This window comes from Rhinoraja longicauda, chromosome 43 (genome assembly GCF_053455715.1).
Source record: "Rhinoraja longicauda isolate Sanriku21f chromosome 43, sRhiLon1.1, whole genome shotgun sequence".
Taxonomy (NCBI): Eukaryota; Metazoa; Chordata; class Chondrichthyes; order Rajiformes; family Arhynchobatidae; genus Rhinoraja; species Rhinoraja longicauda.
In genome coordinates, this window is record NC_135995.1 from 6344605 (window position 1) to 6359583 (window position 14979).

The 14979-nt window shown below is 43.8% G+C and overlaps 1 protein-coding gene across 1 annotated transcript in view; it reads left to right on the top strand.

Annotated features, from left to right (window-relative positions):
- The window catches only part of LOC144612204 (myelin-associated glycoprotein-like), a 760913-nt gene that overhangs the window by 377688 nt on the left and 368246 nt on the right, over nt 1-14979 (top strand).

Genomic DNA, 14979 nt, shown 5'->3' on the forward strand with positions numbered 1-14979 from the left:
CAACTCCTGGGAGCTCCGTGCATCATGTTCCCTGTTGTTGCTGATGGGAAGTGCAGCGGCTCAGTGGACGCACAGCGCTGGTCACTGTGTAATCCCCTCCTGCCTCATCACCAAACCTTCCCAGCGCTCGGCTCTCCACCCCTGCCGCTGCAGCGCCTGCACACATGCACCGTCCAGTATTTATGCTCTTTGTTCAGCCGGCCGGCTTCACCCTCTGCAGCGCTGCATCAATACACACGCGGCTCATGCAAGCTGTTTCCCCAGTCTGTGTCCGATGCGCTTGTGACGTGGTCCCTGCTCCTCCGGCCGCCGTGAGGTTCCCGCGGTGGGCGACGAGTGCGTGTGTGTGTGGGACCCCAGTGAGTGCGGGCGGGAGGGAGGGCGAGGGCAGCGTCGGGAAATGGAGGGGAGACACAAGGAACTGCAGATGCTGGACTACAAATAAAATACACCGCCGGAGTAACTTAGCGGGTCAGGCAGCATCTGTGGGGGACATGGATAGGCGATGTTTCAGGTCGGGACCCGTCTTCCGACTCTAATGGAGGGGATTGGATTCAGCTGCCGTCAAGCTGACGATGGTCATAAGTGATAGGAGCAGAATTAGGCCATTCAGCCCACGGATGTGTGGAACAAGCTGCCAGAGGAGGTAGTTGAGGCAGGGACTATCCCAACATTTAAACAGTTTAGTCTTGCACTGATAAGAAACTTCACTGGCCCTTTGTCTCAACGAGTCCACGCTGACCAGCGATCACCATGTATCACCCCACACACAAGCACTATCCTGCACCATGGGGGACAATTTACTGCAGCCAATTAACCTACAAACCTGCACGTTTTTGGAGTGTGGGAGGAAACCGGAGCACCCAGAGAAAACCCACGCGGTCACGGAGAGAGCGTATAAACCCCGTACAGACAGCACCTGTAGTCAGGATCAAACCCGAGTCTCTTTTTTAAAATATATACAAAAGCTTTTATTCAGAAAACAAAACAAACATACAAAAGGGTAACACGATCAAAGGCTGCCGATATTGGCAGTTTACAAACAAACAAACATCAAACTAATACATTGCCAACTTTATCAATAATACACTCGACGTCCCGCGGCGACCAGCGTTCACGGAAGGCCTCCAGCGGCCCGTGGACACCACGTGTTCCCTCTCCAGGGACACGCGGGCACGGACATTGGCCCGGAAGAGGGGCAGGCAGCCGACCCCGGTGCGGCCGTCGACTACCCGCTGCCTGGACCCGCAAATGGCCATCTTGGCCAGGAGCAGACCGACAGGGAGACCCCACCGTCCCTCCCGACCCTCCCCCCCTCTGTACCGGGTGCCCAAAAATTAGGAGCACAGGACTAAAATGGAGCCAAAACTTGGGGAGCAGCCCCTTTAGACACTCGAACACGGGCTGCAACCTCTCACACTGTAAGTACAAATGGTACACGGTCTCTTCCTCGCCGCAGAAGTAAGCTGTGAGGCAGCAACTCTACCGCCGCGCTGCCGTGCCGCTCTATTCCCACAATACCGTGCTGCCCATGTTCATCACAAGACACAACAGGTCAGTTCTTCCCACAATAACAGTACAGGAGGAGAGGGGGATTGAGAGTAACAGGAGAAGGGGGAGTTCTGCAGTTGTACAGGGCTCTAGTGAGACCGCACCTGGAGTACTATGTGCAGTTTTGGTCTCCAAATTTGAGGAAGGACATTCTTGCTATTGAGGGCGTGCAGCGTAGGTTCACCAGGTTAATCCCCCGGAATGGCGGGACTGTCGTATGTTGAAAGACTAGGCTTGTATACTCTGGAATTTAGAAGGATGAGAGGGATCTTATTGAAACATATAAGATCGTTAAGGGATTAGTATGGCGAGTCTGGAGGCTTGTACTTTGTTAAAGAAGTTTATTGCGGCAGCAATATTCAATTACAAAGGATAACAAAAGAGATTACAGACAACCATTAACTCAAACTGTTCACATCGAAGTTCTCTTCCCACTGCCCGGTTTTTGGGCTCCAAAACCACCACCTGACCTAGCTGGCCAATCAGCGGGTTCGACTCTCAGGACCAATCACTATGGTCGTGCCACCATGTGACCTTGCTGGCCAATCGGAGGTTTCGACTGTCAGGACCAATCCCTATGGTCGCTACAATAGGCAGGAAGTTGTCATAAACAGGAAGTGCAGGTCAGAAAGGGAACCCTCATGGTGTAGACAGTGTGATTCATCTGTGTGTAATCTGCTGCCATCCTTCGTCACAGAGTTTGTTAGACGCAATGTCTGTAAGTAATTATGTTTAGTGACATCATCTTTATATGTTCCTATACTAAACGTATAATGTAACTAAACCCTATGTTATTTCTTTTTGTGCCTAAACGTTAGTTTCACATTTGAATTCAGTAAAGCATCAAACGACAGCTCGTCTCTACTGGTCTTTATTGGGTCAATTGTTTAGCTTGCTCGATAGCCGGATAGGAACATTCGGCGATATAAAACCCCTTGCCTCGACTAAACCCCTCGCCTCGACTAAACCCCTCGCCTCGACTAAACCCCTCTCCTTGACTGTGAGATGTAAATGTGAGTGCTCACAATCACGATGCCAGAGACAAAGTCGTGGAAACAAGACAAGTTTATTCACGAGTCTGCAGAGCTGGGTGCCTCTCCAAACCGAGACACACCGAGACAAAGACAGTGCCTTCTCTTTATACAGTACAACTTCGTTGAATCTCCCTCCCTTTTGCTGAATCCCCCTCCCCTTCGGGCTCCTTCCAATCAGAGCGCTGAGGTGCACAATCTTCTGTACTGCCCCGGGTACCCCCCCCCAGATCATACATTGTATGTGCATGGCAATTGGCAGTTCCCCGATCGGGGGCGTATTTGCAATATTCATTTACCTCATTGAGCAAGCGCAGTAGTTATCCACATGACCCTTAGTTACCTTCATGACCCATTTCAACCCATCCCTGCTGCTTAGACACTCTCCTAAATTTACGGCCCTTTGTCCAGCCTGCCTCTATCCCTGTACCACATTATCAGTGCCCCAACGAACTCGGTGGTAGTTCAATCACCCTGTCCCTGACGGTTTAATAGCCCTGTCCCTGGTGGAGTGGTAGTTCAACCATCCTGTCCCTGACGGTTTAATAGCCCTGTCCTTGGTTGAGTGGTAGTTCAATCATCCTGTCCCTGCCGGTTTAATAGCCCTGTCCCTGGTAGAGTGGTAGTTCAATCGTCCTGTCCCTGGTGGTTTAATCATCCTGTTTCTCGCATCAACCAAGCCCCTCGCCTCGACCAAGCCCCTCGCCTCGACCAAGCCCCTCGCCTCGACCAAGCCCCTCGCCTCGACCAAGCCCCTCGCCTCGACCAAACCCCTCGCCTCGACCAAACCCCTCCTCGACCAAACCCCTCGCCTTGACCAAACCCCTCGCCTCGACCAAACCTCACATCTCGACTAACCCCAGCCTCAACTAAACGTCAGCTCACACCCAATCCTAGCCTCCACTGAACTTTACCTCAACCAAAGATACTAGAGGAACAAGGTTGACCACTCGACCATAAAAACCGTAGTACGTCATGACGCCATTTTAGTGGGCAGAAACTTGCAGAAATCATTTAAAAAGAAAAATAACAAAAATCTGTGAATTGATAGATGAGACATATTCTGCATTTTAATGGTATCATCACACACACTGTTCCCCCACAACACTGATTACACTGCGAGAGGCAAAGCAAGCGGGGGGGGGGACGACGACGACGACTCTCCATGTCAAAGCTCCCTGGGATAAATAGCGGGAGAGAGGCGGCGATTAGTCGAGGCGGGGATTAGGTGTGAGGTGGAGTTTAGTGGTGTTTAGTGGTGTGGTGGAGTTTAGTGGTGAGGTGGGAGGTTTAGTTGAGGTAAAGTTTATTTTTGCTCAGTTTAGTGAGGTGACATTCAGTGAGTTTTGCACATTAATGAAATTTAGTTAATTGAGATTTAGTTGAGGTAAGGTTTAGACGAGGTGAGGTTTAGTTGAGGTAAATTTTAGTCGTGAGGTGGGAGGTTTAGTTGAGGTGAAGTGGGGTTTAGCCAAGGCGGTTTAGTGAGGTGAGGTTTAGTGAGGTAAAGTTTAGTGGAGGTGAGGGTTTTGTTAAGGTGTGGGGTTGAGTCAAGGTGAGGTTTGGGTTGAGGTGAGGTTTAGTTGAGGTGAAGTTTAGTCGTGAGGCGGGAGGTTTAGTTGAGGTAAAGTTTAGTCTTGTGCAGTTTAGTGAGGTGAGATTCAGTGAGTTTTGAGGTTTAGTGAAATTTAGTTAATTGAGATTTAGTTGAGGCGAGGTTTAGACAAGGTGAGGTTTAGTTGAAGTGAGGTGGGGTTTAGCCAAGGCGGTTTAGTGAGGTAGGGTTTAGTGAGGTTTGAGTTAAAGTTTAGTCGAGGCAAAAGTTTAGTCGAGGTGAGGTTTAGTCGAGGCGAGGTTTAAGAGTGAGAAGAAGATTAGTCGTGAGGTGTGAGGTTTAGTGGAGGTGAGGGGTTTAGGTGTGAGGTGAAATATAGTAGTGAGGTGTGTTTAGTTGAGGGGCGACGTTTAGTGAGCTAAAGTTTAGTCAAGGCGAGGATTTAGTCGAGGTGTCAGGTTTAGCCGAGGTGGGGTTTAGTGAAGGTGGGTTTAGTCGAGGTGGGGTTTCGTCGAGGTGGGGTTTAGTCGAGGTGGGGTTTAGTGAAGGAGGGGTTTAGTCGAGGTGGGGTGTTGCCGAGGTGAGATTTAGTCTAGGTTAGGTGCGAAGTGAGTGGCTGAGCTCAGGAAGGGAGACCGAGGTGCTGCTGAAGGAGACAAGACCATGTCTGGGATGCAGGGCTCAGAGGTGAGACTCCAGGGAGCTTTGACATGGAGAGTGGGCAGAAGATGCCGGAAAAATGTCCCCTCGGGAGCCTGGGAACGGGGAAAATGCTGCTGCTCCTTCTCAGATCATCACAACCCCAGGAATTGGTGTCAATGAGGAGTGGATGAGCTCCCTGGGCTCTGAAGTGGATCACTGACATTAATATTGATCTGGGAGACCATTCAGACCATCTCCCTCATCCTTCTAGTTGTCTGTCTCCATCTGGCAACTTTCCCCAGCTGTGAGGAAAGAATATTAACCTGAAATATTCACTCCGTTTCTACCTCCACAGATGCTGCCTGGCTTGCTGATTATTATCTCGGGCAATTTTTTTTTTTTACAATAGTGTTTTTGCAGGAGCCACTGTGTGCTGCTCCTGACTTCAGTGTGGGGGAAGTCCATGATTGTCACTGTCTTCATTGCCAGAAATGTAGACACTGATGTCTGTTGGCTGGAAGTTGCGATCTTGAATCTTGACGGGCAACATTTCAGGTCTGGACCTTTCAGGCAGATCACGCCAGACCTGCACTCTAAATGCAGTTTCCTCTCTTACTGTGATATGGTTTATTACTTCTTGGAATCAATAATGTGTTGATCTTGCTGGAATGTAATTAACAGCTGATTTCTTTCAACCGTAGAAAAAAACTCACTATATTCTGAGTGAAGAAATATCTAATTTCTGTCCTGAAGAAGTTACCCTTTAATTTTAAGTTGTGATTCTTTATCCTGGAATTGTCCTGTATTAAATTTTTTAAATGATATTTTCAAATCTGTTTTGGAATTAATATCTGATGATTACAGATTATGCACCAAAGTGAATCAGATACAATGTTTGTTTTTCCAGGATGCTGACAAGTTCAAAGACATTGCTGGCTATTTTTCCAAGGAAGAGTTTGAAGAAATAAGTGACTGGGAGAAGCTCCGTTATAAGAATTTGAAGCGGAATTATGAAGCCATGCTTGCTGTTGGTTTGTACAAAATTTTGTCCACTTTTTTTTCCCTTTTTGCCCTTTTCTAATGATGCATGCTGACATGAATTTTTTTTCCCCACATGAAAACTAAATAGATCTGTGGTTTCTGAGACCAGGTCCTTGGTGAGATCCTTCCTTTTCACCATTTCACTCCACAGGTATACTTTGACAATATGTCTGAGGATATTGAACATTCCTGTTCTTTGATAACATAATTGCTGTTGGCTCTTCCTTGTGATCTCGGTCTCTGAAGTCATTGGCAGATTTTCCTTCAAGAAAGTGAGTTCACTTCAAGCTTCCAGTCCAGACAGTGTTCATGGCTGAGTACGAAAAACCTGTGTCGAGTAACTACTTTGAGAATTCAGGAATATCCTCAACCTCTTGCATCTGTGCTCAAGGTTCCCACCTGATCCAACATTGGATCTATCGTTCCCATGTTTAAGAAGGCCACTGTGATCTACCTCACTGACTTCCATCTGGTAGCACTCAGATTCACGGTAATAAAGTGCCTACAGAGGTTGGCTAGGGTGCAAATCCACTCTTGCCTCACAAATGTTAGACAGAGCTCTAGGGGATAGTGGAATCAAGGGATATGGGGAGAAGGCAGGCACAGGTTACTGATTGTAGATGATCAGCCATGATCACAATGAATGGCAGTGCTGGCTCGAAGGGCCAAATGGCCTCCTCATGCATCTATTTTCTATGTTCTATGACTTGGATCCACTTCAGTTTGTGAACTGTCAAAGCTGGTCAAAAGTAGATGCCATCTCACTAGCTCTGCACTCTGCTGTAGACCACCGAGAATACATGTCAGGCAGCTATTCATCAACTACAGCTTGGCATTCAACACTATCATCCCCTCCAAATTACCAGTACAGCCCAGTACCTGGTTCTCTGTGCCTTCCTTTGCAACTGGATGTGAGAGAGAGGGAAATTGGTTGAGTGGTGCTGCAACAATAACCTCTAGCTGAACTCTTAACAAACTTGTGCAGATGTACTGTAGAAAGTATCCTGACTGGTTGTATCATGGCCTGCTAAGGCAATCCAGTGCAGAGGAATGCAAGAGGCTGCATGGTGTGGTGGACTCTACCCAGTCCATCACAGGCACACACCTCCCCACCATGAGAACCCACCTCAAGAAGGCGGCATCAGTCATCAAGGTTCCCATTCATCCGGGCTGTTCTCTCATCTTGCTGCTACAATCAGGGAGGAGATACTGAAGCCTGAAGTCTCACCACCAGGATCAGGATCTGCTACTTGGGATCGGGGAACGGGATCGGGATCAAACAAACCTGTGTCATCACTTGTGCATGCCAGAGACTGAGTTATTCCAACACTTTGTGTTTTATCCTTGAAGTTCCTCTCTTAACATGTCACTGCTCCCTCAAGTACAGCACACCCCTGCAAAACATTTCCATAATGAGCCTTGGAAAATGGGAATATATTTCCATATGTCTGGAAAAACCCATTGGAGGAAAACACAGGCAGTGATTTCTGTTGTGTGAAGGAATGAGTAATTGAAGATACAGACTCCAATCTGAAACTAACTGTTTGGTCCACTGTGCAACAGTAATTCCTGCTCTCCTTAATGTCTCAGAGACAGGTACTACTTGCAACAGGCTCCACAAGTTTGTAGATGCTTAATCAAATGTGTCATTAATGACGCATCTATAAGTTTGCAGATGACACCGCTGTCTGGTCATGAACAATGAGGAGACAGAGTACAGGAAGGAGAAAGAGTACCTTGTAACTTAGTGTCAAATTAACAACATCCCCTTCAATGTCACAAGATGAAAAGCTAGTTCTCGACTTCAGGATAGAATACATGCCCCAATCATCATCAATAGTGCCAAAGTTCAAATGATTCTTGGGCGTAAGATTACCGACAATTCTTTGTGGACCAATCTCATTGAAACAACAGCCACTGTTCCCCACAGTTAAGACTGCTGAATGGTCCTTCGATAAGCTAGATACAGTCCCGATTCTCCAACCTAGTTCATTTTCTCTGGAACTGTTACATGACAATACTGAGAAATATATTTTGCAGTCTGCCATCTTTTCCTTCACTCTACCTTTTCTACTTGTGATGTATTATGTGATTTGATTGGATAGCATGCAGGTTAAAGCTTTTCCCAGTATTGCAAACACGTGACAACAATAAACATAAACCAACTGCTCTCTTTGTAAAATTCTGCAAATTAATTGACAGGATTACGTAAACCATAGGCATTGATTTCTCCCAGATGAACAAAGTGGCATCAAGGCTCCAGATCTTGCAGAATGCAGAAAATGCTTTATGGCTGCCCTTTGTGAAAATGTAACAGCATAATTAATTTGTGGGAATCCTTGATATGTGGCTGTTCAAGATGGAGGAGGACAACCTGGAAGGCCTTTTGACCTCTTCAGGAAATCAAAGAGTCTCAAAAATATCATGATCCCAACCTCATAAGCCATTCACTCATATAGACATCAGCAGCAGAATCTTTAGCTTACTCAAAGACCGACAGAATCAGTTCTCTCAAAACTGACAAAGCTGGAATGGGAGTAGTGATCCTCTACACCAAGGGATTGCCAATAAACAAGGGATATCAATGTGGACATTGAAATATATCTCAACATCCCTGGAAGAGATCATCCACAACACTCAAGAAGCCTGGCACTCTTCATTCCAAAGTACACTGGTTTCTCCAACCTGAAATGCACTGTTTACTTTCTCCATAATGCACTGGAGTCTTTGTGGTAAGACTTCTATAACAACATGTCCCAAACCTGCAGCCTCTACATCATAAAGGTTGAGGGCAATGGGTGCTTGGGAGCACCACAACCTCCACATTCTGCACCATGTCACACAAGGGGCAATTTGGAAAGAACAAGAAATGCCAGCTCTGCCTGTGATGCCCTCATTCTTTCAATTAATAAACAAATGTCTGAAAGATAATGTTTAGAATTAAATGTTGCGGTATCTGTTCCTGCCCTCATTTTTATGTGCACACACACTTTTTTAGTTAGTTTTTGAGATACAGTGCGGAAACAGGCCCTTTCGGCCCACTGGGTCCGCGCCGACCAGCGATCCCCGCATTAACACTATCCTATACACTTCTAGGAACAATTTATTTTTACATTTATTAAGCCAATTAACCTACATACCTGTACATCTTTGGAGTGTGGGAGGAAACTGAAGATCTTGGAGAAAACCTACGCAGGTCACGGGGAGAACATACAAATTCCGTACAGACACCACCTGTAGTCGGGATCGAACCCGAGTCTCCGGCGCTGCATTCGCTGTAAGGCAGCAACTTAACCGCTGTGCCCACTGGTCATTGGAAAATTTGAAAGGTCCCAAGGGAGAAACTCCTGCCTGATACATTAATGACTTGCAAATTTATTGACTTTGCAAGGCATTAATATATCAGGCAGGAGTTAATAATAATATATCAGGCAGGTTACGTGTGTCAAACCGTAAGATTTGTCTTATAACTTTTGATGAAATGAGTACACCCAGCAGACTTGTGATTAGTCCCAGATTATTGGCAGCAGGATATGTACAGTTTTGCTTTTAATGACTATTTCCTCCAGGAGAGGTTCCTTACCAACATTCAAAAATTCCATCAGTGATTTCAAATTGAACTGACTTTACAATCAATACCAAAGCTTTATGTCATTCAGAAGATGGTGACCATGGATAGCACAAACCCATAGACATTGGGGCACAGTTATGCTTTTTGATGTTGCAACTTGTCACAGTCCTGAAATCAGAAATTGGACAAAGGTCAATGTTCCCATTAATGAAGAGGTGGGTTGCCCTAGTTGTTCATTATTCAATCCATTTACTCAACCATGGCACAAAGTGTCATTGTGAGTACAGGCAGCTAGAATAAGCCATTACTTTAAACCTGGAGGAATGGAAAGAAGAATTCTGATTGATTTCACTTACCACAGGGACGAGTGGTCATTGCGATTTCTGACCTGGAAATATACACATTCTCATCCGTCATACTCTTCATGCTGGTTGATTTTTCTTTAACTCTGAAAAATAATTGTAAGGTTGTTTGCTGTCTTTGTCAAATAGACGTGACAATTGAATAATAGCATGAATACTCTGGAGGAAATAATGATAACATTGCAAAGTGATATTTCCACAGATATTTGCACTGTTAAGTTCAGTGAAGATAAATACTTGAAGTTGGCCATAACAGATGATGAGCATTTTTATTTTTCACAGGATTGGATGTACCAAAGCCAGAATTCATGACAAATCGGAGGAGAAGGCGTCAAACCCCAGTCTACGAATCTAGCGAATCAGATGAGGATTCGACACCTAAACTTCTGACAAAAAATGCAAAACGTAATTTAAATCTTTGAAATATTAAATGCAAATTTTCAACTATAATTGATTCTAATCAATTTGGCCATTAGCCTATGGAATCTGGTGCAAGGGTGATTTTATTCTTATCTTTGGAGTGGTAGGATACTTGTTAAATTGGAAATGTTTTTCCCAATGTGTTATTTATGAAATGTAAATTTACTTTTCCTAATTTTTAATTTTGTGATATGTTGCTTCCATTTTTAACTCTAAAACATTAGATATATCCAGAATTGCCAAACTATTGAGATACAGTCTGTGCTTTTCCAAAGCAGCACTGATGTGGCACTTTTTTTCCTAAGGAGTCAGAATCTTTAGGCATCCTTTTAAGAATACAAAAGGCAAGAATACGAAAAGAAAGCCCGTCGTAAAGGTAAGAACAGAAATTATTCCCAGGTAAAGGACATATGAGAATTAATAGAGTGGCTCTACATTGGCATTTTATTTTCTACAAGATAGAAATGACTGCTTTTTAGACAAATCTTCGTCACTGCTGTTGGAGTCAGGTGCTAACATTCGCAAATAAGTTTTTATTGTTGAAAGAGGAACAATTGTTCCCACATTTTCCCATATTTGCTGACAATATCAAACTTCCTTTTAGAGTAGAGTATGAAAGACGAGAGATCACTGAAATATTGCACACAAGGCAGTTACTGCTTTTATTAGTAGCTTATTTGAGTATCCAAGTTAATAATGCGATGGAAGAAATAATCGAGAAGAAGTAGAGCCAATCTATTTGTGCCCTTATGAATCACAGGTTGCACCAAAATGTCTCTTTACAGGTCATTACAGGGGAGGGCAAAAGAGATTTGGGAGGAGCCGCTGAGGAAACGAAGGAAGGCACAGTGTTGGTGAAAAGAATCAAAAGAGCAACAGGTAATTCTGTTTGTAAAAGTAAAACTCAAAATGAGTAACTCCTGTGCATTCCAGTAAATGATGGAGATGATATAATGACCATCTGACTACCACCATGTCATTTCAATTCAATTCATAGAACATGTTGCATATTATGTAACTAACTTCCATATTTTACAGTTCAACCACTTACCTGACTTGAAACAATGTAATTAGGTTATTTTGGGCTTTCTTTTTTCAGTTTTGGGATCTACAAGCGAGGAAACGACCAAACAGACAGACAAAATAATTTATAATTTACGAAATAAAAAGAGGATCATCTATACAGAAGAACAGGAGCTCCGTAATGACGATTACCTGTGTATGTCCAAAGGAACCAATTTATTTCTTCAAAGCAACCATATTTCATTAGGAGCATTGAAGTGATGGCATGGTGCATTGGTAGCCAGTGCAATGGTGGAACAATGCGGGCTTTGGTTCAAGAGCACAAAATTGTGTTCACTCAAGAAGAATTTTTTTCTTTTAACATTAATCACTGGTACTTTTCGTAACATTTGATGTTAACTTCTGGAATTTTGTCAGACATTGGAATCTGACATTGATTCCCCGGGAAACTGACAGTGACTGTTTAAAGAAAGTGTGGTTCATGTCCAATTTATGTAGGCACTTTCCTGGTAACTGGGCATCTATGTCATTTTGTGAGTTATTTTGCCATCTACCTTCTTGTCAGCAATAATCTTGGAAACGTTGCAGGTGCCTTGCTCTAAGATGTCTTTGAAGATGTCTATTTGCCAACTGTCATAACTTTCCATCTAATTTCCTAATCTAAGCAATCTGACCTTAATATATCAGTAAATGGCTTAATATATTTCTCTATGTTCTGTTTTCACTTCATCACTCATAAGATCAATGTACGTTCCTGTCATTTAAACAAGGAGTCCCAAAGGATTCTTTATTGCAAAGCTACCAGTTAATTCTGTCATGTTGCACAAGATATCCAGCATCATCTGTGGAAAGAGAAACACAACTAATATTTGAGGAGGAAGACCCTTTGTTGGAACTTCAATGTGAGATGCTAACACTGTTTTTATTTCCATAATTCTTCTCTGACTTGCTGGGATTACCAGCATTCATCTTGGATAGAACGTTTCCAGACTCATTTCAGTTTCAAATTCATTTCCCCACGAATTCAGCATTTTTTCCCTTTCTATATGAAGATTGAATTTGACAACACAAATATTTGATTTCCCTTTTGTGAAATGCTCTCTTTCTTTGACATTTTTGATTAACCTTCTCTCTTATTCCACCACATGATTCCCTGAGCCAAATCTGTTCATCACAGTTGCACTCATGTAAAATTATATTAGTCCGGCCAACTCAACCTTGTCTTACATTTGGTAAAGTGCAGTTTAGATACAAACCATGCATTTACCTTTCTACATTGTATACTTTATTAAATCTCTTTTCTTTTTGCATAGTTATAGGGTGCAAGTTGCATCAGGAGTTCAAATTGGCAAGTAATAAAGGTACAGTAGCCTGGATATAGGGTGCAAGTTGCATCAGGAGTTAATATTGGCATGTAACAAAGGTAATGCTAGGGTGGTTAAAGAGATTTCAATATGCAGGCAGACTGGGAAAATCAGTATGATACAGGACCTCAAGAAAGGGAGTTTGTAGATTGCCTCCAAGATGGATTCTTTGAACAGCTTGTATTGGAGCCTACCAGGGAGAAGGCAATTCTGGATTTCGTGTTGTCCATTGAACCAGATTTAATAAGGGAACTCAAGGTAAAGGAACCACTTGGAGGTAGTGACTGTAATATAATTAGTTTTAATATGCAATTTGAGCGGGAGAAGGTTAAATCAGTTGCAGTTGAACAAAGGGGACTATGAAGGCATGAGAGAAGAGCTGGACAAGGTGAAATAGAAAGGGATCCTAGCAGGAATGACGGTGGAACAGCAATGGCAGGAATTTCTGGGCATAATCCAGAAGATGCAGGATCATTTCATTCCAAAGGCGAAGATAGATTCTAACGGGAGTAGGAGGCAACCGTAGCTGACAAGGGAAGTTAGAGATGGAATAAAACGAAAAGAAAAGATGTATAAGATAGCAAAGAGCAGCGGGAAGCCAGAGGAGTGGGCAACTTTCAAAGGACAACAGAAGACGGCAAAAAGGGCAATACGGGCTGAAAAGATGAGGTAGGAAGCGAAGCTGGCCAAGAATATAAAGAAGGATAGTAAAAGCTTCTTTAGGTATGTTAAGAGAAAAAGATTAGTAAAGGCAAATGTGGGTCCCTTGAAGGCAGAAACGGGTGAAATGATTATGGGTAACAAGGAAATGGCGGAAGATTTGAACAGGTACTTTGGACCTGTCTTCACTAATGAAGGCACTAACAATCTTCCAGATGCACTAGTGGACAGAGCATCAAGGGAGTCAGAGGAACTAAAAGAAATTTGCATTAGGCGAGAAATAGGATTGGGTAGACTGATGGGACTGAAGGCTGATAAATCCCCAGGGCCTGATGGTCTGCATCCCAGGGTACTCAAGGAGGTGGCTCTAGAAATCGTGGACGCATTAGTGATTATTTTCCAATGTTCAATATATTCAGGATCAGTTCCTGTGGATTGGAGGGTAGCTAATGTTATCCCACTTTTCAAGAAAGGAGCGAGAGAGGAAACGGGGAATTATAGACCAGTTAACCTGACATCGGTGGTGGGGAAGAGTCAATTATTAAATAGTTAATAACGGCACATCTGGATATTGGTAAAAGGATTGGTCCAAGTCAGCATGGATTTATGAAGGGGAAATCCTGCTTGACTAATCATCTGGAATTTTTTGAGGACGTGACAAGTAAAATGGATGAAGGAGAGCAAGTGGATGTAGTGTTTCTAGACTTTCAGAAAGCCGTTGTTTGATTAGGTACCACACGGGAGGTTGGTGAGCAAAATTAAATCACATGGCATTGGGGGTAGGGTATGGACATGGATAGATAATTGGTTGGCAGACAGGAAGCAAAGAGTAGGAATAAACGGGTCCTTTTCAGAATGGCAGGCAGTGGAGAGTGGAGTGCCGCAAGGCTCAGTGCTGGGGCCGCAACTATTTACAATACAAGTGATTTGGATGATGGAAGTAGAAGTAACACTAGCACGTTTGCGGATGACACAAAGCTGGGTGGCAGTGGGAACTGTGAGGATAATGTTAGGAGGTTGCTAGGTGAATTGGACAGGTTGAGTGAGTGGGCAGATGCATGGCAGATGCAGTATAATGTAGATAACTGTGAGGTTATCCATTTTGGCGGCAAAAATAAGGAAGATTATTATATCAATGGTGTCAGATTAGGTAAAGGGGAATTGCAACGAGACCTTGGTATCCTTGTACACCAGTCACTGAAAGTAAGCGTGCAGGTACAGCAGGCTGTGAAGAAAGCTTATGGCATGTTGGCCTTCATAACAACAGGATTTGAGTATAAAAGTAAAGAGGTCTTTATGCAGTTGTATAGGGCCCTGGTGAGACCACATTTGGAGTATTGTGTGCCGTTTTTGTCTCCTAATTTGAGGTAGGACGTCCTTGCTATTTAGGCAGTGCAGTGTAGGTTCACGAGGTTAATCCCTGGGATGGAGGGACTGTCATATGAGGAAAGATTGGAAAGACTATGGTTATATTCACTGGAGTTTAGAATGATGAGAGGGGATCTTATAGAGACATAAAATTATAAAGGGACTGGACAAGGCAGATGCAGGAAAAATGTTGGAAAAATGTTGGGGGAGTCCAGAACCAGTGGACACATTCTAAGAATAAAGGGGAGGCCATTTAAAACTGAGGTGAGAAGTAACTTTTTCACCCAGAGAGTTGTGAATTTGTAGAATTCTCTGCCACAGCAGGCAATGGAGGCCAATTCACTGAATGAATTTAAGAGTTCGGTAGAGCTCTTGGAGCTGGTGGAATCCA